This window comes from Falco punctatus, assembly GCF_963210335.1.
Source record: "Falco punctatus genome assembly, chromosome: 3".
NCBI lineage: Eukaryota > Metazoa > Chordata > Aves > Falconiformes > Falconidae > Falco > Falco punctatus.
Window position 1 is genome coordinate 71479599 of NC_137582.1, and position 22799 is coordinate 71502397.

Genomic DNA, 22799 nt, shown 5'->3' on the forward strand with positions numbered 1-22799 from the left:
TGAGAACAGTTTAAGGGAATATTTCCTGTCTTGGAGCAGTGTTCTGTTTTGTTCTGTCCTACGTGTTACCGTGGTGTTTCTTGCCTTTGCTGTCATTGAGGGGTGATAGACATTATTTGTATGAAAACATTCACATGAAGGTCCCTATGGAGTTTGGAGGTCTAGAATAGTTGATGGTAGTAAAGCACAAATAAAGATAATCCTTCCCCAGGCATTCATTTAGTCTAGTAGGGCAAGGGTTAAGAAAACATGAAGTACAGAACTCTGCAAAGATTCATAAGAACTTCCGATGTGTGAAAAGGTGTTTCACAGAAAGGTGTATAACTGTTATTGGAAACGGTGAGAAAAATGAACAAAACCATAATTTTTCATTGAAAAACCTGAGTATCCCATTATTCAATAACAGGATTTGTGAGGGCAATCCATACAGTGAGCAACATACTCAAAGTAGAGTATGTTACAAAACATACATTCCAGTTACACTCCTGTCTCTACCCTGGATGTTCTTTCTAGTGGAGTGAGTGTCTTTTGGCTATATTTGGAGTTTGGGTTTTTTTGTGTTTCTTTTTATTGAACTGCTTTCCCTGCTGGTGATTCATCTTTGCAAGCGCTGCCATTATCTACCACAGTACTCACTGTGGTTAACGCTGTGGTACATGCGTTGTTCCCTTCAACGTGCTAACACCAGCAATTGCAGTGGGGGTGATTTATTACAACTTACTTTATATGACAGAGAAAAGAAAATCCGCAGAGCTGCTGCAAGATCAAAAAAATAGGCCATGTATGAAATGTGAAGACAGATCTTTTTCACAGCAAACTCAGTTTTCTTATAAATCGGCTGTAAGGAAGCACAGGACTTCCAAAGAAGAATATAATTATGGACACATTTTTTTTCTGCTGAATGGAAACACTATTGGAGGGTATAATAGCAGTAGAGGCAAAAGAAAGAAGTAAACAGGAGAGAGGACCTTGTTCTGGGGTTGCATTCTGTGGTCTAGGAGATGGGTCAGTTATTTGAGTGGTTATGACAATTGTTCAGGCACCATCTGGAAAAAAAAGAATAGGAAAGGCATTTGTCTTAATTAATGATGGGATTTCTTCCATACTGCTTCTAAGTGAAAGTAATTTGAAGCTATGAAATTGAAACCATGTATATTCAGTCTCAAAAGGTGACAAATGGAAACAGTTTCAGCACTGTGAAGAGAGCAGGAACAGAGAGGCAACCCAGGTCTAGATAGCCCTGTGAGGAGGTGTGAAATAGTCCAGGGAGAATCTCATGAAATGTGAGATTAGGGTAGTTTTGACTCCTGGAAGTTACACCATCACTCATGAAAGATTGGGGGGGGGGGGGGGTTATATTAAAAAATCATTTAAAATATGCATGTTTTCAGACTGTACTAAGTGGGCAATGCCTTGCATTTTGGTATATATGCTTACTCTCAGACCAAAAGTTATAGTTCTTAGGCTGAACAATAGACTCTTTTAATTCAGCTTCTATTTAAAAGAAAGATCCAGGAGAAAAATTAGAAAGAGCCAAGATGAAGACGTGAAAGAAAGAATGATCAGTACATGCATAGAGGAAGAATAAGAATGTCACACCTAACACAAATGGTACAAAACACTTTTGTGGTACAGGTAATCGATGGCTTACTGGTGATACAGGCTTTTGCTTTCCCATCTGTAGTTGACTGTTGGTTGTTGTAAGGTTGGGTGACAGACACAGAAAAAAGTAGAAGATCAACAAGACAAAATAATGTGTTTCCTTGCCAGGCTTTGGCTTCTCCATTTAAAGGCTTTATAAAGTGATTGGAGTTTAAATGACTTGAGAAATGTAGCTTTTACCATTTGTTATTTTAAAATTACTTCCTCTGGTATTAAGAGTTTATTTTTTCTTTTGTTTAACTTTAATTATGTGTAATATAGCCATCTCAGACAGTATGTCCACTTGTTCCTCTCCCTTTTTTCTAGGTTACATCATTCAAATACTTTCACTATATTGTGTTTTCCTGTTAACCATTTGGCCAAGCTATATAGGTGATTTCCCAAGGGTGCCAGACATTTAGTGGCTGTTGTTCTCAACCTCTGTGTTCTTATGAAGGGAAACTATGATCTCCTAGACAATGGGTGGTGAATTCCTTTATGGTCCCCAAATTGATACGAGCCTGGCTCCAAGTGCTGTCTCTCCTTGGAGATCATCTAACTTGTTATCTGGTACAATCTTTTTTATTTGTTGATTTTTTTTCCTCCTCTGTTTCTTCCTTATGTCTTGTGTTCCCCTGTGGCTTTTTAACCAGCAATGTGAGCAGAGGGGTTCATCCAGAGCTATGTATTTTGCTTTTTCCTTTCTCTTGCCCAGATTGCCTATATCACAACATTTGAGCATGAAATGGGTGCTCCTCAGTCATCATCTTCCCCTTCCACAGAAAGCATGATTAGTTAGGCTTTCTTACACAGCTGCCCATACATTCTGGATACTGCACCCAGGCTTGGAAGCATTAAAGGATTCTGAAGAGGTTAGTATACAGAAAGGTCCATATAGAGCAGAGCCTTCCTCCATTCCAGCTCCATGTAATTCTGGGAGGACAGTCTGTGACTAATGCAGGGCGCTGAAGCTGTGTAAGCAGTACTGATTCTTCATAAATCCTTGGGGTTCTCCAGAGGTTAGGTCTGGGGTTTCCTGATAACAAAGTTCCTTCTTTCTAGGTAATTGAAGAATCTCAGTGGAAGATTTTCACAGATACTTCCTCAAACTGAGGCTCTTATCTTGACAAAGAAATAACCCATCCTGCAATTTATTATACTACTTCTTTCAACACACAGGAGTAAGGGATCTTGTTACTTGCCCCAAATCCTCTCTGTGATGCTCTTTCCTACACTGCAGAGACGTGTTTAGCCAGGGCTGAAAGATACAGCCCTCCTGGCCCGCCACTGCTCAGAGCAGCAGTCCTTACAGAGCGGGTGTGCAGCTGGTGCGGCTGGGCTCAGCGCTCGGACCGCAGCGTTGAAATAGTCCCGTTGCAGCCCTGTGACCAGAGAAATGAAGGGTGGCTCAGGGCTACCCTTTTCTGAATTATACCACATGTAGTGCAGCTAAGGATGTTGTCCTGAACTTTATTTAATGATCAGTTATCTTTGTGTGTTTCCAATAAAAAAAATTTATCAGTCTCCCAAGGATTTGTATGTTCACATAGGTGTTTTTCAATGATCTTTTGCAGATTTTATTTTGTTGGTTATAGTTAAAATGGCTTTTACAATATTTCCTTCTCCTTCTTCTCCACTTGCATTATAATTCTTCCAGTTTCATTCTGAATCTGTATCATCACAGTCTGTGTAACCCCACATCCGTGCAATATCATATTTTCAGGTATTTTTCTCATGATGACATTGAAAGGATAAACTGCTACACATTTATATATTGCTACTTTAGGGGTAGGGGAATTGCATGTAAATCTTAAAATAACATTTAATTGTATTTTTTTCCAGCCAAGTAAAGTCCCTCACAAGTAGTCCTGTGATTCCATATTTTGAGCTAGCTTGTTTGAAGCTATTTTTGTGAGACCGATGCATCACAGTTGTTTTCATAAGATAATTGCCTGTCTTTTCACATTATTTTTTCTGTTTCTTCTCAAAGCAGCTGACTGTAAACTCACACATCATCACTCTTCCTGAACTTTGTCTCTAGTTAGATATTCAAAACGTTTCTGTGCAAATTAAGTACTAATGTGTACTAAAATGAATACATTTAGGCTAAGAAAATAAATCAAGTAACAAGATGACAGAATAATGTGCAGTGACTGTTAATATAATTTAACAAACTTTACAGAGGACAGCTCTGTACATTTGATAAAAAGAAAGAAGACAATTTGTTGCCTTCTATAATAAAAGGATAATAATATATTTTTACAGTGAAAGCAAGCGGTGATCTCTGTTTCCAGTATCACAGATTAACTTACATGCTGCTGATTTACAAGGGACTTTGCTTCCTAGATATCTTTTAATTTTTTAAAAATTTTTTTTTTGGTCATGGAATTAAGCGGAACAATTCGATTCTCTTACATGTGAAGAAGGTGCACATAGAAATGTGGACAGATTTCTGGTCCTAAAACAAGAGCAATAAAATAGAAAAGTACTAGCTGTGGCTCTGAACATTTTACTGTTCTGGTGAGGAAGGGATTAGGCATCCCATGACATCAATCATGTTAACAACACTGAACAAATTAAAAACTTGCAAAGGCAAAAAAAAAGAAAAAAAAAGGCTGGCATGGTGTTAAGAGCAAGTCAGAAGTGAAGACAGCTGTTAGCTGTTCCAGGAGATAACACGGTCATGCATGTCGAACAATTCCCCTGTATGGTCTTCACCTTCCCTGATTACACTCCTTTGAGACTCCGGACACCTCTGCCATACCATTCACAGCTCCAAATGCCTGACAATAAGAAAAGTAACTGCGTCAAGTAAGAGTCCCACCAGAGTTATTAGACCTCACTCTTTACTAAACTGAAGTTGGACAATTTTCTGAGGCTGCATTACCCAGACATACATGTTACACACTGTGGAGAGGCATGTCAAATTTGTCCAGCGCGTAGTCTGCCAAATGGCATAGGCTACACCGCAAGGAAGAGAAAAAGGTTGTCCCCGCTCATGGCTGTGGGTTATAAAACTGCTTTATTCATCAGGGCATGTGGGTGCATCTCACTGGATAGTCAGTCTCGTTAACCATAAGATTCAAGAAGTATTTTTGCTAAATCTAAGTTCATCCTAGTCTAGATTTCCCAATTTATCAAACCAGCCATAGGATGAAAACAGAAGTTAAAAAAAAAAAAAAGAAAAAAAAAGAATTAAGCAGTCAAAATAGCTAGTAACAATGTTATCTTCCTGATGAAGAGCTGCCTAGACAAAAAGCTATGCCACATATATATATATTTAGGGCAATAACTCTAATGTAACAGAAACAAAGCAAGATAGATTTTTTAGATTGTCCTTATTTAATTGGGGGGGGGGTGTACGGTTTAATGTTGATTGAGATTGTTTTCCTTTTGTTATTCAGTCCAGCTGCAGAATAGCTGTGTGCTTCAATTTCTGACCAAATGTTAGAGCACCTCATTAATCCAATTTGTTTGGCAGGAGAGTAGAAGTAGGTTTGTATTCAGCACGATGTGAGATTGATTGTATTCCACAAGTCTTCAGATATTTCTTCTCAGATACAAGAGGCTGTTCTTGAACAGCCCTGAATCTGAAACTGGCATTATACACTGATTTAGTAGTAATTTGTTATTTATATGGTACTAATAAGGTGACATATAAGTTGCTCAAGCTCAGTCCATTATTTGGTCGTGTACAAATTCCTTCCCTTTTCTTAGAATTATACCCTGAAATTATGTACTGAGCCACAAATGGACCAGATGAATCGACCATATAAATTCCTACCAGGCATTCTGTATCACAATATAACGTGGGGGGGGAGGAAACTCCTGCTTCTGTTTAATTGTGGAGTTTTGAAATTCTAACCTGTTACCTCACCAAAGCTTTGCTAAAAATTGTTTTGTTCTGTTAGATAGCTGTGTGTTCCCAGAGAACCATCCTTCAACCCCAGGAGCCACATGTCTTTATGACTTTTGAATACCAAGCCCATGGACTATACATCTGAATTGACACACACACACAATAAATTCCATTTATCTCAAAAAAGATCTTGTAAATGCTCTCACATACTGAGACTCTGAACAATACAAATTAGGGAGGTGATTTGATGGATCTGGTATTTAAGCCAGGGCAGAAATTTTGGCAGGCCAGGATTTATCAGTGCTGACCTAATAAATAGGTTCAGCCTCTGCTGAAGGAACAATAATGTTCAATATAAATATTGCCTTACCTCCGACTTTCCATCTAAAATGAGGTGTAGTTAGAAGTCCTTGCCAAATAAAGCAACATTAGTTTCCAAAATGCACTTGTTTTGCTTTCAATGACTGGTGTTCATGAAGGCTTTGAAGCTAGACTGGGCTTCATGTTGCATTCGGTTGGTGGCTGATAGCATTTGAAGAAGAGTTCCCATATGGATTTTGCCCTGTTCCTCTTGAATGCAATACTTCTACTTGGATGCACTTAGCCATGAGGTGCTGCCAGTTGGACCATGGCAAGGAGCTCACGTTCTCAAGTTGTCTGGCACTGAATCCTTGCATCTTTTCCAATTACCAAATCAGCAGTGGTGGATGAATTTGGGGCTTTGGCCAGCAGGAACAACCCTCATTGCTAACTGTTTCACTGAGGTGCCTTGTCACACTGGTAAGGTTACAAATTTAGAGGTATAATCAATAAACAATCACAATGGTACTTTGTCTCGGCCAATTACAGTCTTCTAGGGTAAATCTTGCTTTTACTCCTCTTGTAGACTGATAAATAAATTGCTTGCTGCCACTTTATACTTCCACAATCCCACTGAAGCCAATACATTTCTCTACATGTTGCTGCAGGCTTGATAGATCGGTGTAGATACCAATCTCATTCTGATCCAAATGCCAAAGCCACCAACACTGCTTCTGTAAATCCAGTACGAGTGCACTGTCAGGGAGCCAGGCTGAGAAAATCGGGCATTGGAAAAGACTGGCTTAAACTTAATCCCTTCTCTTACACATGGACATAAGTGGCTCAAGCCCCACAGCACATCAAACTCAAGCCTGCATCCTGTCACAACTTAAACCACCAAGTATGGACATAGTAACAGCAGTGGATTACTTTGGTGATCTGTAAAAATGGCTTTGGGTGGTAAGCAATTGCTTTTTTAAATTGTTCTATATTAAAATCTTCCAAATCATGGGACAGGTTAAAATTATGCCCTGTCTGTGTTAACTACCAAGAGCAATAGATTAACACAGCTTCAGCCTGACGGATTCAGCTTTCTGCTAGGATTTGGCTCACTGGTCTGGTTAATATATCACACAGGCATGCTCTCACCTTTCTTCCTTGTAAAATCTTTGCTACTTCCATCAAATTAGTTCACATTCTTAATTAAAAAAATAAATCCAGCTACATTAAAATCCATCCCAAGTTAGATACATACATAAATTCAACCAAATGGACAATATATCAAATCTTTTTCTATTATTTTGTATTTTCAGCTATCTGTGGGCTTTTTATTTATATGTTCCACTTTTTTTTTTCCCCCTCATGTTTTTCCCTGAAGAGTCTAAGGTTAAATAATGAGAGATCTGATCTTCAGCTTCTTGAGAAGCAGATGTCCTGATATTTTAGATCAGTACCAGAAAAAAGTTCTGGTAATCTGTAAAAGCAAATACAGAGATATTCCGGTCTGTTCTACTTCCCAGAGAACTAGAAGGCATAGCTCTAATCATACCTTTGGTTTTGTTGTTGTGTTTCTGAACTTCCAGTCACAAGATGTACAAGCTGTGTAACCACCAACTAGCATCCAGCAGCACTGGTGTAGTTACAGGGCCTGTTTTTCAGAGGTGCTGACCCGCTGTCTTCAGCAGGGGTCATGGAAAGTCAGGATTTCTAGGCAAAATGGGCTGTGGAAACCATGGATGGGATTTTCAACAGAGCACATTGGTTACACTTTCAGATCCCACTAATTTCCAGGGAGCACTGGAGCCCCATTTCCCCCGGGCATCTTGTGGAATTTCCAACCTATGCAACTAAAACTTAAAAAATACATAGTTTTTGCTTATCAAAAGCAATCACATAATGGTTTTCTTTAACATTTTTTCTTCCTGTGACTTTTGAGTGACTTGTATTGCTAAATGAGTAAGAACCTCTCTTTTCAAAAAACACATGCAGTTTAACAGAAATATTTTCGCAATACCCAAGAAGCAAAAATGCTTTAAGATAAAATTTATTTCCAAATCTGTTATTGCCATCTCTGCTAGTACTACTGTCTTGTGATGGTACATCATGTTGGCCATGTTTTGAGAAGTCTTATCGGCCAGGTTTTTAGAAGTCTTACCTTTCCAAGGGGAAAGAGTAGCTTTCACTTTAATTTGGCAATGACCCAGGAAATTATTTGAGGTTGTTCTGTGAGGTTCTCCCTCCACCACTGCTTTTTCCTATCCTGCAGAATCTTCCCCTATTTTGCACATATATTCCACCAGCACTGGAATTGCACCTGAATTCCTTTAGTCATAGAAACTGCAAGGATCCCCTGAAAACCTCTGAAAGTGGTAATATTTTCTATATGTGTTCAGGGGCTCAGGATCACTGCAGTCTAAATGCAGAGGCATGGAAACCGGACCGCTAAAATATTGCCAGCACAAGAGCTTGAGAATCTCAAGGAGAAACTTGAATCTAGGCATTCCTCTGTCATTTTTATATAAGTGGTCAAATAATTAGGAAACCACTCTTCCTTTACACCGTGTTGTATTTATTATGTGACATTAGATTCTGCTGTATTTTAACAATATATAAAATCGCATTGTGGCTGTTTGTGTTTATAGTCAGTGAGAATCTAAAATGGAACTAGCACTTCTTAAGTACTGGGCTATTTGTCATAAGATACTTGAGAATGTATACACTACTTCTGATACTAAATATTTTAATGGAGTATTAGTTGGTATCTCTTGTGGTCTTTGCCTTTATTAGTAACAATTTCTGGGGTTTGCATTTAAAATTGCACTAAAAATTATACATTATTTAAGATCCCCTTTTTAGCCAAATGGTAGCCACTAGGCTAATCTGATTTTCCTAGTATGGTGTCAGCCTCAGTCATCTCACCCATTGTAAAATGTTGATTTAGTATTTCAGTGCCTCAAACACCACCAAAGCTAGTTCTGTCCTGCACAGAAGTAGCTTCTGAAATTGCACCTTTAAAAAAATTTTTGTTGTTACTCTTGGTTTTGATTGATAAATAAAGCCCACATCATAGTTTGAATCTCTAAGGAGCTCAACAGTATGTTTGAGTCCTTGAAAATGTAAGGAATGGGGTTTTCATTGTCTTTATTGTATAGCTAATTTTCATAGCAAATTCTTTGTTTTTCCTACAGAAACAGTGAGTAAAAGGAGACAAAACTAGGGCCCTAAAATGTGTACTTTCTAACGGTTGGAGATATATGAATTGCAACAAACACTACCATTGGAGGAAGAGAATCAGTAATTGTCTAAGTGAGGGGAATCTTATGTCTGAAACTCACAGCATATGTAATAAGAATGACTAACTGTACGTTTTAGTGCCTTGTTTCTTGTAAAATGTTTAATCATAAATTACTAAACATAAATAATGAATTTCTGAGAAAATGTTTCTAAATATTGTTACTAGAAGCTGTATATTCACAGAGAAGTCAATAAATCATCAACTATTGTTATGCATTAATTAGATGAGATTTTTAGTCTCAATTCTTTTAGAATTGTTTTCAAATAATGTCATTTAATTTACAAATTATTGTGCTATTTCTGTCTTTTAAACTAAACTCCACTGAACTGCATGGAACAGAGAAACTTCCTCAGTTGCACTGTCAAATTTTGTGGGAGAAAGTGCTATTTGTGAAGCCCGTTGTACATATTCTCTACAGAACTTTGTATTTTGCTTGATTAAATGCTGATACAGTCATAGGTTCCTCTGAAAAGTTCATCCTGTAGGTCTGTTGAATAGACCAAGTTTGAACCTGAGTTAAGCACTAGCAGATTGCTTCTGGGCAGCCTGTGTTGTGCGCTGATGTGCGGCAAATGAAGAGACGGGACGCAGCTTGATGCAAGCAAATGTCAATTTATTGTACAGAAGCACGCATTTTTATACACTTTCAGAAGCTGCGCGTTTTAAACAGATTGGTTCTTGAAGCTAAGCCTTGCATACTAGGCAATCCCTGATTGGTGGTTAACTACCAGCAATTAACCGCAAGGTGTTATCTTTCCTTGGCGCCATCCGTCTCCCACTCCGCTGTGCTCTGCAAACATGCCTCATCGTGTTAATTGTTGTCTAGACAAGCTCGAGCACATTCCCCTCAGCTAACTGATTGCCGCGCATGGTCCTAGTTTCCAGCCCGCTCCTGCACTGATGGGCAATAAAAATAATAGGGTTCCTATAAAGGGCACCTAATAATATTGGTTCAAAGCCTACAAAGAAATTCAAGAGACTAAACCTTGCTGTGACACATTCAAGAAAGTGAAAGTCTGTCCCACTCACAAGCAGCGTGGTGAACAGTAGGGTCTGAAGACCCACCAGGCTGAGTGCTTAGAAGAAAGGAAAGGGGAGAGCATTGTGTGGGTAAAGACAACCGGAGCTTTTTCCCTGCATCTCTAGGATTTTCTGTGGAGACCAAATGTACTGAAAGCCACGTTACTATGAATAATTCCCCAATGGTGTCTCGTCTATGCCACATGCAGAACTTTGTGGTGAGTATTAAGATGTCCAAAGGAACTGGGACAAGACCTTAGAGGCCATTGGATTCATATATGTAGGACCAAACAAAAGCTATTTTGGATCAGGCCATAGCTCCATCTAATCCACTATCCCGCCTACAAAAGAGGCTAATAGCATCTGCCTCGCAAAAAGTAAAAATAAAAGCAAGTCTACAATACTTTCAGAGCATGTACTGCTCCATGAGGCAGATACTCAATGAGACTGTACTGGAGTATTGGCATATAATGACCTCCAATAGATTCTTCTTGTATAAATCTGTCCAAGATCTTTCTGGACCTGTTTAACCTATCAGTAACCATGTGTTCCACAGCTGAAATATATGTAGAGTGAAGAAATACCTTCCTTCATTTGCTTCAAAGCCAATTCCTGCTATTTTAGCTTGCTGCCCTATCTCTCCATGTAGAACCTTGAGTTAGAAACTCACAGGTCTTAAGACTGGTTCAAATCAGGTAAGGGTTAGAATAGCTCATTCAATCAATTTCTCTTACATCAACACAAGCTTGTTTTTTAATTGATACAGAAAAATATCTCTGCCAGTGCATTTGATCAGAAAACAACAAATACTTTCATGAAATCTGAAAGAATAAAGAAAGGGTAGCATAATTACATATAAAAGTAGGGACAGAATTTCACTTTTTTACTTGAAAAAGCAGCCACTCTTCACTTAAAAATAAGGTTGATCCTCTTCTTCGCTAACTCATTTTCAATAGGAGATAATAGTTCCACTGAGTGAAAAAAGCCTTTGTGCTAGATGATTGCTTTTGGCCAGCAGGATGCTCCTCAAATCATTTCATCTTCCCGAAGACTTCCAGAGTGTGACCACAAGACAGCGGAAGACAGGTTTGCACACCTGAAGGCTTCGGTCTAAAACCTTTATCTTACCGCTGTTGATTCCTGAACAGAATTAGCCAGTTTTGTGGCTGATTACGCCATCAAACTCAGCAGGGTTTTTTTCTTGTAATTGAATCTGCAAGATTCAGTATGTTATGCCACAATCTGGATTTTTTTCACAGCTAATTTGAGTGCTCCTCGAAAAAGGTAAAACCATGAATTGAAAGACCTCGTATGATAAATGATTATAAACCTGACTGGCTCCCTGTAGTGGCAGTCACTACTGTGCTGCCACCATGTCCCTTTAGTTTCTAAACCAGCTGGGTTGGGACAGTGTCCACACTTCATGCTCTCGGTGGTGAAGTGAACAACACAAGCACAGCCTGCTTCAAAGGGGAAATAAATGTACCTGTTGGCAGTAAGGGCATTATTTACCAAACAGGAGGAAATTAAAATAGATGGTAATAAATACAGAAAAGAAGCTAATGAAGTTCAGTGGTAACAAATACAGTTAAACATGTCATGGTTTAATGCCAGCTGCAACTAAATACCATGCAGCCCCCGGTGGGAGAACAATTGGAAAAAGGTATAACCCATGGGTTGAGATAAGAACAGTTTAATAACTGAAATAAAGTAAAATATAGTAGTAGTAGTAGTAGTAGTTGTAATGGAAAGGGAGATAAAAAAAAAGAAGAGAAATAAAAGTAATGGGGAAAAAAACCCCAAAACCCCCCAAAACCGCAAATGATGCACAATCCAATTACTCACCACCCACCAACCAATGCCCAGCCTGTCTCTGAGCAGCAATCCCACCTTCCTGGCTAACTCCTCCCAGTTTATACACTAAGCATGACGCCATGTGGTATGGAATATCCCTTTGACCAGTTTGGGTCAGCTGCCCTGGCTGTGTCCAATTTCTTGTGCCTCTCCATCCTTCTTGCTAGCAGGGCATAAGAAGCTGAAAAGTCCTTGACTTAGTACAAACACTACTTGGCAACAACTAAAAACATCAGTGTGTTATCGACATTGTTCTTATCCTAAATCCAAAACACAGCACTGTACTAGCTACTAGGAAGAAAATTAACTCTGTCCCAGCTGAAAACAGGACAACACAGTAGGAAAAGAAGTCTTGACCAGCAGATCTGAATACAAGAAAAAGAGTTTTTGAGGTGTACAAGACAAGGAACAAACCCATTTAAAAATTTAAAATATATTGTCCTGTTACTATATGTTAATGGTAAACTGTTACTGATACAGAAAAGGCAAATGTTAAAAAGAATAGTCTCTCTGTTTTGAAAGCAGCAAGATACTGGTTTATGGGTAATGGTTGATTTGTTGTATGAGGATGACAAAGAACCTCACAGTTCTTTCTACCAAGAAAGACTACAGAGAAAGACTGGATTTGAGGTGGTTGGGGTTTTTTCATTAAAACCTGCTGAAAACTTGTAACAAGTGTCCTAGAAATGATGGCTGACCATTACTGCTCAACTGATACTCATCTCAGAAGACTGGAGAAATTCAGAAACCTGGAGGAGCACAGATGGTTGCTAGTTGAAGTAAGGGTCATGTAGGGAAATCCGAATGCAACTAGCACCCCTTCCACAGAAAAAACAAACAAACAAATACCCTTTATCAAATAAATCTGGTTTTGTTCTTAGACAAAATCAGAATTGTGATAGAAGAGGTAACCGCACTGATAAAAAACTCATGGACATTGATGAACTCTTTGCTTCAGTCTAAGATGATTTCTGGAAAAGAAATGGTTCAAATTAAATGGCCTAAAACCTGCTCAGTGACAGGCATAAATATGCTTGGAGAGCAGTTGTTGGTCAAAGCTCTCTCTAGAGATGTTTCGCAGGCATTGGTAGCAGGAATGATCTTGAAGGAAACATGCAAGTCACTGCTCTCATTCAAGTCATCGCTCTCATTCACAGCTGGTGCCAAGTTTGCCAAAAGAGTAGTGGCAGGGCAAGGCAGAGATATGGCAGGGCCTGGCTCCTTCTGTGAGATGGGGCAGGTCACAAAAGCGTCTCAGTGCAGACACAGAACTCGGTATTTGGGGCTGATGCGCAGAGGCCTAAAGGCAAAAACAGATGCCCGAGCCAGCGGCGCTGCTGGGTCTGGGGCAGGGACCCGACGGGACCGAGGGGCTCCCGAGGACACGCACCCGCAGGGAGGGCTGAAGGGAAATGCGAAGGAGGGTGGTGTAAGAGATGGAAGGAAGCCATACCGCCCCACCTAGCCCTGGGGAATCCAGCAACAAAATATTGTTGGACCTGATGCCCGTGTTTTAAACAGATTTTAAAAGTGAATGGGTGAGGGTGCCAGATGTGGGCCATAAAGCGATTATACCAGCCATCTTAATGGTATGGGAGGAGTCCTTTTGGTTTATAAATAAGAATTTGGTAACACAGCGTGATCTTAGTGCGTGAGAGTTCCCCTCATGAATAAAAAATTTTACTGAAGGGCTTTTTAACTGAAAAGAAGTGCTCTAGCAGAGTAAGCCTGAGACTGACATGCACGTACAGCGATGGGCAGCCATCCGCCGGGAGAGAAACCAGCGCAGGTAACCGGGGCCGCTTCTCGCCTCGCCGCCGCCCGCTGGGGCCAGGGGCCCGCCTAGGCCGTGCAGCTGCCCGGGTGGGGACTGGGTTCAGAGGCAGCGGGTGGCGGAGGGTGAAACGCCGGGCCGGGGGGACGCGTCTGACCGGCGACGTGCCGGGCCGCCCCCCCGCCCCGGGCCCTGCCCGCTCCGGGCCCTGCCCGCTCCCTCCAGCGGGCGGCAGCCGCGGGCCGCGGGCCGGGCCCGGCCCGGCGCCGGGGCGCTCCTCGGTCAACAGCCGCTTTCCCGAGAAGCGTCCCCGGGCTGTGTCCCGGGAAGCGCCGGGCGGCTGCAGTCCCGAGCGGGAAACCTGCTCCGTGCGAGCGGCTTGCTGCGCCCGCCGCCCAGACCCGCCGCCGGGAGCTGGGGAAGCCCCCCCGGACCGGACCGGCACCGCGCACCGAGCCCAGCCCGCAGGGTGGCTTCAGAGCGGGGGTGGGATGGTGGGCTGGGGTCGGCGGTGAGCCCCGGTAACCTACTGCCCCCGCAGGGGCTGGGGGTCCGCGCAGGGGGTGTGAGGAAAATGGCCGGCGCCCGTGACTTTGCATGGCGGCCTGAGCACCAGCCGAATGCCTGGTGTAAGGGATGGTGCTGCTTTAAAATTAATTTCCTTGCCGGTGTGAGAAGCCAAGCCAACATCTTTGTTTCGGCCTAAGTCAGAGGGACTGGTTTATACTGAAAGAAAATCAATCACTTTCTGGGAGAAATCAGCATTATATACGGCCTATATATAGCCTATTGTACTGCGCTTAAAAGCCGAGGGAGAGTGAGCATGTCTTTCCAAATCCTTTGGCTGCACCCCCCACCCACCCTAATTCTAGACGTCTGTGGGTTTAACACAAAACCAGAACAAGGGAAGCACATTGCAGGTGAAACCATCACATTTTTCAGCCTATGGAAGTTTTCCCATTGATACTGGGCCCCAGGAAATCCTCTGAAAGCCTCGGGGCAGGATCTGAACCCCCAGGAGATTTTGGCAGCCCCCTCTTTGTCTCCTCCACCAGAAACTCCCCAAATGTCCCATCTCAGTCTGGCGTGTGTGTTGCATTGCCTGGTCAGGGAGATTCTTGAAAATCTTCAAGGTATTTGTTTTCTCAGGTTACACCTACACTAGGAAAAAGGGCTGTATTTCAGTGGTAGTAGCTGCTGTCTCATAAAAAGTTAGTTAGACAGGGCAAGCTGTGAACATATGCTCTGCCTAAGTGGGGTTTCTTTAAAAACCCTGGTTATCTCGTACAGGTTTTTCCTCATCAAGCCAGCATATATGAGAAATGCCAGGTACTAAATATCATGTTTTAAAATCACACCATTTTGCCAATCCAGGCAAAGCCTCAGGGAAATTCTCCCAGATTTTGTTTATCCCCACAGTGCATAAATCTTTTAACCACTCCATTTGCCTGAGGCCACATGGGGGTTACACACTACACATAAGCATGGGGAACATGCCGTAGCCTTAGGCAATCTGAATTGTTGAAAAAATTGTATGTAAACAGTTATAAACAAGTTTTCAAGATCTCTATTAAATAAGCAATAAACTAATCCTTGTCATAGACAGATAGGCACCCATGTCTCAGCTGTTTAAGAGCAAATTGCGTAAGACACAGTGCCTGAAATACCTCAGTCTAAAAGCACCATCATTGTGTTCATGTGAAAATGAAAACAAAGACAACCAAAGGCTGGGGGGGCTGATCAGCGGAGATAACACTAAAGTACACACAAAATAACTGAAGTTCCTGGTTCTTGGTAGCATTCACATTTGTTTCTGGTTTTCAAAGTAAGCATACCTGTACCTTGTCATATCCTTTCTGCCAATTCAGCTGCTAGGTGCTCTTGCTACTGATCACCTAAATGACACCAGTTTAAATCACTGTTCGGAGACCCAGGAAATTAAATTATACCCTGAGAGCTCAGCCATGAGTAACTTTTTCCCACTCTCAAGCTGAGAGCTAAACAGAAAGGCTCTAGACGTACATATTTTCTGTCCAGAAAGGAGAGAGGCCAGGGAAGAGAAGAAGACACGACAATGTAACTTGGAAAACCTGCTCAACTAATAGAGGAAATAGCCATCCACTGCTGGCAATCATCCTCACCCAATCCTGGCTCAGCACCATGTGGTTGGTAGGACAGCCATGCTACCCCAGCTACTAGCTGCACCCCGCTCCAAACTTAGAATTCTGGCCTGGATGTGTCCTGATGAGCTGGGGCTTAGTATTTAGGCTCCAGCAGTGTTCCCACTCCAGGCAGTGGCCTCAGCAACTGGCTGGTAGAGCAGCCAGTGCCACTGCCTACCACCAACTGCCTGTAAGTCACCACTCCATGGCCCACCCCAGCCACTGCAGTCCTGGCAAGTCAGCTCCCCCTTCTGCCTCCCCAGCCTCTACGACTCTTTTGGGACATTACAGATCCAAGGGCACCACAAGTCTATTTTCTTGTAAGATAAATGAATGGTGCACAGGATCCACATCCAGTCCCTATAAGCAAAAGAAAGACATCCCTATTTTATTTTATTTTTTTCTCCGTTTCCCATCTTGCCTGTCCAGGGCTCCTTCATCTCAAGTATCAAAGCCTCACAGGTACACTTCTGTTGGCCCTCAATCACTAAATACAAATACAGCACCACTGCCAGCAGACCTTTATTTTAGTGGGATGGCTGTAAACCGAAGGCTGCAAGCAGGCATCAGCTGAGACACCCCACTCCTGTCAGCTGCTCGCACAGCATTCTGCTGGAGCGAGGAGGCCTGAGAAGAGCTCGTCCCCCCTTGCAGGTGGTCACTGCGAGTGAGCCCCTTCTGTGCTCTCTTGCTACCAGGATCTCTTAGAAATGGCACAGCTAAACCCACAGAGGGCATAAGCTAAACACTTAAGTCTTCTATAATATATATTATATATTACAGAAAATTTTTTTGCATTTGCCAATGTGTTTGTAATATACAAAAATGACAAGGAATTTTATAAACACGAGGGAGACTATTCAAAGAGTAAATAGTAAGCCATGTATTGTATGGTAAACTCAACTGTTCTTTGCTCCTAGTCACTTTGGGGAAAATCAGAAGAACTGCAGTGGGCAGAAGAGAAGAACCTGTGGACTACTGCTACCCAGGCACTTGCACAAACTACAATGAAGTCAAATCTGCAGACATGATCGGTTTCCTTCACTCTAACAGAAGAACCATCTATGAAACGTTTTCTGGTTTCCACTCCCCCTCCTCCCCCAATTGTTGTTTTTAATAAAGAGTATTTATGCTGCCTGAAAAATGCGACAGATCCCTATCTCAAGTTCCAGAAGAAGTTACTTGATATTTATTGTATTACTGAAGAAACAGAATGTAAACAAGTAACTAAAGACCACTGACTGTCTGGGTAAGTCTGGAGTACTCCTGCTAGGCAGTAAAGTTACTGCTTTCCACCAGTTTTGCACTACCCTTGTCAGGAGAATGGCCAAGCTGTTTCTGGGCTACATTAAGTAATCTGATGAACATCTGTAAGCTTGAGTCTATCTGGGCTCATTACCTTTGGCAAAGTCTCAATGCTTTCTGAGCATCTTATGTCAATACCTAGCGCTCTGAAATCCAGGAAGGCTTAGTAGCTCACTGCTCAGTCAGGTAGACAGCACGCAGCACCTCCTGGACATGAAGTGTTTTGGGGTTACTGTGGTAGCAGGATAATGGAACTACGGGCAGCACAGTGATCATTAGAGGAGGTAAGGCAGGTAAGAGATGTGGAGAGAGCTGTGTCAGCTTTTGTCTCACAACATTTAGTGGCTTCAGAAAAATGCTGTACTGCTGAAAACACACTGGTGAGTATATGGGGTGCAGATACTCAGTGGCACTTTCAGGTCCATTCAGCCAGAGCTCATTAGCTCTGGATCAGTGCCAGTCCCACTGGACCTGTGCTGACACCAGGACAATTCCTCAGGTCTCTCCCTCCTGCTCCCAAGTACCTTGCTGTCCAGGAAGCTTACTTGTCAGTGTGCAGGCCCTCATAAAGTATCCAGAAGAGGCATGAGTCTGACATTGTGCCCAAGCTGACAAACCTTCTGAGACCCACAGCTGTGGGAAGCATAGTCCATGCAAACAGCCAGAGGTCCTGCAGGATCTTTGAGCCTAAGCTCTGTGCTTTATTAAAGCGCCAATGCTACTGATAGATCAGCTCTGTCCTAGAAATGTTGCAGCCATGACCGATAGAGGCAGGTCCACCCCAGCTCTGCTCTGCCTTCCTTCTTTTGCCATGCATCTGCACCCTCACCCAAAGAACATACCAATTGTCTAAGCAGGAAGCACGAGGGTGCATCCCATTCCAGCAAGAAAACCTGGATCAGGATGTTCAAACCCTACATAAACAATATAACTCACAGGATCCTCACAGGATTGTCCCAGATCTCCTCCCTTCCACAAGCTATCACTGCAGCTTGACTGCTCCACTGGCATCCTTGGTGTACAGGTCTGAAATTACTGTCTCCACTCTTTCTTCCTTGACACCGTTTTTGAAGAAGATGTCTGTCCAGAGGCCAGATAGCAATTTCTGCACCTGAGAGGTTTGTCAGATGCATGTAGGTATCAAATCTACAGCCGCAGATGAAGGGCTTCTCCTTTGTAGGGAGACTTGGAAGAAGGACTGTGAGGGACTCATCTCTGGAATACCACTAGGCTCCGGTCTCTTTTCCACCCTTTTTGATACATCAGCAAAGCTACTGCAAAGAAAACCACTGGGCAGATTCGACTCTGATCACTGTACACAGAATTACTGTTGTGCTGTTGATAATACCTACGTTTTCATGATAAATTCCTAGCTTTTAGGTTCATGGAGTATGTCAACAATGCAACTAATAAACAGGAGGCAGACATCAGGCATCAGATGAAATGAATGCACTCAGCAATGAGAATGGTGTGTATCATATTGGATACCACAAAAACCACAGCTGAAATGTACTAAGGGAAAGACTGACGTACTTGTCACAGGAATACCCTACATATCTCTGTCTCTTCCTTTCCATTCCTTCTGAGTATTAAGAAAGCCAGGCTTCATTGACTTTGAACTTGGACAGAAAAATAAGCAGGGTGACTCATCAAAGAACTGGTTTACCCCTTCTCATACAGTACAGTTCTGGGTGACTGAGGAAGATCCAGAGAGCACGAGTAGAAAACAGGTGAAAATTCCGTATTTTAAGAGGAAGTTAATTAGTACCTAATTGTTCCTTAGCAAAACAAGGGAATATCAAGCTACTTAAATAAAAAGACACTTTTAAGCTATGATTCGGCAAGTAATTTATTATAGTGACAGAAACATTGGACCTACACAGACAGAGTTAGTATTCTATTTTTTAAATAACTGTTACTGTGTCTTTTTCACAGAATCATAGATCACAACAGTTCACAGAAGAGCTGAGGTTGGAAGATGACCTCTGAAGGTCATCTGGGCCAACCCCTCTGCTGAAGCATGGTCACCTAGGCCCAGTTGCCCAGGATCATTTCCAGATGGCTTCTGAATATCTCCAAGGATAGAGACTCCACAACCTCCCTGGGCAACCTGTGCCGGTGCTTAGTCAGCCTTACAGTAAAAAAGTGTTTCCTGATGTTCAGAGGGAACCTTGAATGTTTCAGATTGTGCCCATTGCCTTTTATCTTGTCACTGGAAACCACTGAAAAGAGCCTGGCTGTTCTTTGCAACCTCCCTTCAGGAGTTTATATACATTGATAAGATTCCCCCTTTTTCATATATGTCTTCATTCCCTTGCCATATAAGATGCCCTGTGTTGTCTAAATATAACCAAAGAAACACTAAATCGAAAAGCTAGAGAAGCTATCTTCAGCACTCAGTCCACAAAGCATGTATGAATGGGCATTAGGTATGATCAAAATCAATGAACAGTGTGACATCATGCACTCTAAAAATATTTGTCTTTAACTCATATGGTATACCGGAAAAGAATAAAAAACTGATTCGGAAAATGAACACAATAGTGAAACCTGTAAGACAGTCTAAGTCAGCATAAGAAATTAATGCATAATATCACAATGTGTAATCAATACATCAGGTGCCAGGTGTAGTTATTCCACTTGGCAAGTCGCGTTTGTAAACAGAGATGTCCAAATTGTTTGAGGCTTCATTTCTGTACTCTTTTACCTTCTTAAAGCATATGAAAACTTTGCTGTTCTAGGGGTATAATCATTTTGACAAAACAAACTCCCTCCAATTGCTACTGAAAGAAAGTAGTGGAAAGAACAAAATGAGCAGAAACATACCTTTGCTATCACCTGTATTTTTTCTAAAGAAACATGCTTGGGAATTTCAGTGCTGCTGCTAACTATTACTGCATATGTTGACAGTCTGAAAACAGGGGTTACATTTGGGCTGTCTGAACAACCTGTAAACAAGGGAATCTTTGGTGCGTAAAAGTTCTGCTGCAAGTGGCTTGTGGCAGATGCCTTGTTCTTCCTGCATAGCAGGAAAACTCTCAACCCCTCTGAGACAAGCCTGAAACCTGGGACTAAGAAGACCCAGTAGAAACGGACAGCAACAGTCATGCCTCAAACCTCTCCTTCAGCTATGAGGAGAGCAGGGGATGACTTCTGGACTGATACCACTTACATTCTTCCTACACTGCCTGTCAGGGTAGGACTAGTGGATAAGAGGCATGTGAAGAGAATACTCAAAGCCCCAGCAGTGACTCAGAAATGACAACGTTCCAGTTGCTATGCAAGAGGGACTGCTTGAGATGATTCCTCATTTTTTGTCTTGCTGCAGTGGGAGGAGACCTGTGCTGGGACTGGCAGAGGAACACTCCACTCATTTTCCTAAGCAGAGATAGAAGCCATCTGTCCTTGCTCCAGAGATGATCACAAGAAAGAAATCAGCTACTGGAAGGGGAAAGAGCTCTTTGATACATAGACTGATATGCAAGACTTCAGTTTCTACATGGCACAAGCATTTGTGAAGAGGTTAGGAAGGAAAAGACAGCAGATGCAGTAGAGGAAAAACAGCAAAACACCTGAAGAAGTTAGAGGTCACCTGAAGAGCAAGACACACTTAGAGATGCTGGTAGAAGTCTGTAAGCTTCAATAGCCATTAATGTGTATCTCTGCAATCTGCCCAGACACAGATCTCATGGTGTAACTACATTTTGAAAACATGGGATAAGAAAACAGTCTTACAGGTCCACATTTTGCAATTCACAGTGGATGCATCCCTCCCCTGCTTCCCCCCTCCCAAACACCACTAGTGAAAGTAAGATTACCAGTGGCAGCAGTGAGAAGTGTCAGTTCCAGCCACAGTCTTTCTCCATACTGGGAAATGAAGTCTTGAAGGTGGAAAGCTTCCAGATTGCTGCAGAACACCACCAGAAATCACCATTGCTTCATTTTTTCTTCCTGCTGAGATCTGTCATCCTTAAAGCTATGGGGAGTGCTATTGCACAAGGCTGGCACTGCTAAGGCAGGAAGATTTCTTGACCATGACAGCTGCCACTGACACAATCTGCAGAGCTCTTCAGTGAAATACGGCTCAGGATACTCCAGTGCATCTCCTCTACCCTAGACAGCTTCACCAGGCTGTTTTAATTAATCTTGTCACTCTTTGGTGTACTAGCCCCTAATATAATGAGCTAACAGAGCAATGAGCAGATTGGGGCTGTATAATTCAGAAGAGGGTGTTATATCTTATCCTGAAGAGTCTTTTTATGGTAAAAATCATGGTTAGGTTATTCTGGAGGACTCTCTATAACCTTTGGAGGGAGAGAAATGACATGGAGTAGAGTTCTGGTTTGGGGCAAACATGTACTTGCCTTCTCTCCAAAGATTTGAGTGTAGTAGAAACGGATGTTTTGGAAGTCTGCAAAGTATCCACTGGATAACTTTACAACCCTTTATTAAAGACAGATCTGAGCAATTAATTTCTGTATTGATTACATTTTTGAAATCCTCATGCTCCTCAGCCCATGTTTCCTCCAGGGACACGTAATTAAATTGCTTTGCTGCTCCTATTTTGTCTGCCTTTCCACTGAAGAACTGAGCCTTGCTGGACAAACATCATCCAACCCATCTTGTCACATGAGAGTGCCAATTTCACATAAGATGCTACTAGTGAACGGAAGCAGTGCCTAGTTTCAAACACAATACTTCAAGTAAAGAAGACCCCCAAAAGTGAACTCAAGCAGGGCAACAAGAGTGATCAAGAGTTTTAATGTCTGGCAGAAGAGAGGAGAAGTCTGGCTTTTTTTTTCTGTTTTCCTCTCTTTTCTAGAATAAACTTATTAAATCCTACATGTTAGAATAGAATGGTGATTAGTTATTACTAGCCTCCACTGGGAAAAAGACAAGAATAAATGGACTTGTTTTGCAGAAAATAATAATGGGCAAGTTTTTAATAGGATATTGAAGCACTTGAACAGGATACCGAAGGAATTTCTGGAATCTTACTGGGAACTCTTTGTTCTTCAGTTCAACATCAATCTGCCATCTGCCTGTGGTTTACAACTGGTAATGTCTCGGTGCAGGGATTTGACCTACAGAGGATAATCTCATTGGACCCTGCACCTCACCTTTATAGAGTGGATGGGCCCATCCACAGCAGATATAGTGATAAAGGATGGCCTTAAAGAAAACAGCTTGGATCACTTGTCTTCTTAACAGTTTTGATCACTTTCTTCCCAACGCATTCTCCCTTACTCTTCTCCAAACTTGCTCTGCTTTAATCCTCCTCTTCCCTGGCCACCCAGGAAAGAAGAAAGACATGAATTGTAAGAACAGTATGTACCATCTGTAGGCAGAAGTAAGTGGTGCATGTTATGGACATTAGAAGGCAGTTGCACACTGCTATCTGCAGCAGAGGAGGTTCAAGTGTGAAATGAAGCTGTCTCTTCACTGTCTTTCACAGCTGAACAAAACAAGCGTGGCACATGAAATGACACAATCGTGAATTGCTCTTTTCAGATCTGCAAAGTATTCCTACTTCCGTCTTTGAAGCTTTGATAGTTATGTGCCTGCTACATCCATCTCTGCACCACAGAT

At 42.0% G+C, this 22799-nt stretch overlaps 1 protein-coding gene across 1 annotated transcript in view; it reads right to left on the reverse strand.

Moving 5' to 3' along the window:
* Window positions 1–1355: 1355 nt before the first annotated feature.
* LOC308060197 (uncharacterized protein) overlaps window positions 1356–22799 on the reverse strand; it is a gene marked incomplete at its 5' end in the record, with an annotated part of 33128 nt that continues 11684 nt past the window's right edge. The window contains one exon of the mRNA XM_080378621.1: window positions 1356–21117. The remainder of the gene's footprint in view (window positions 21118–22799) is intronic.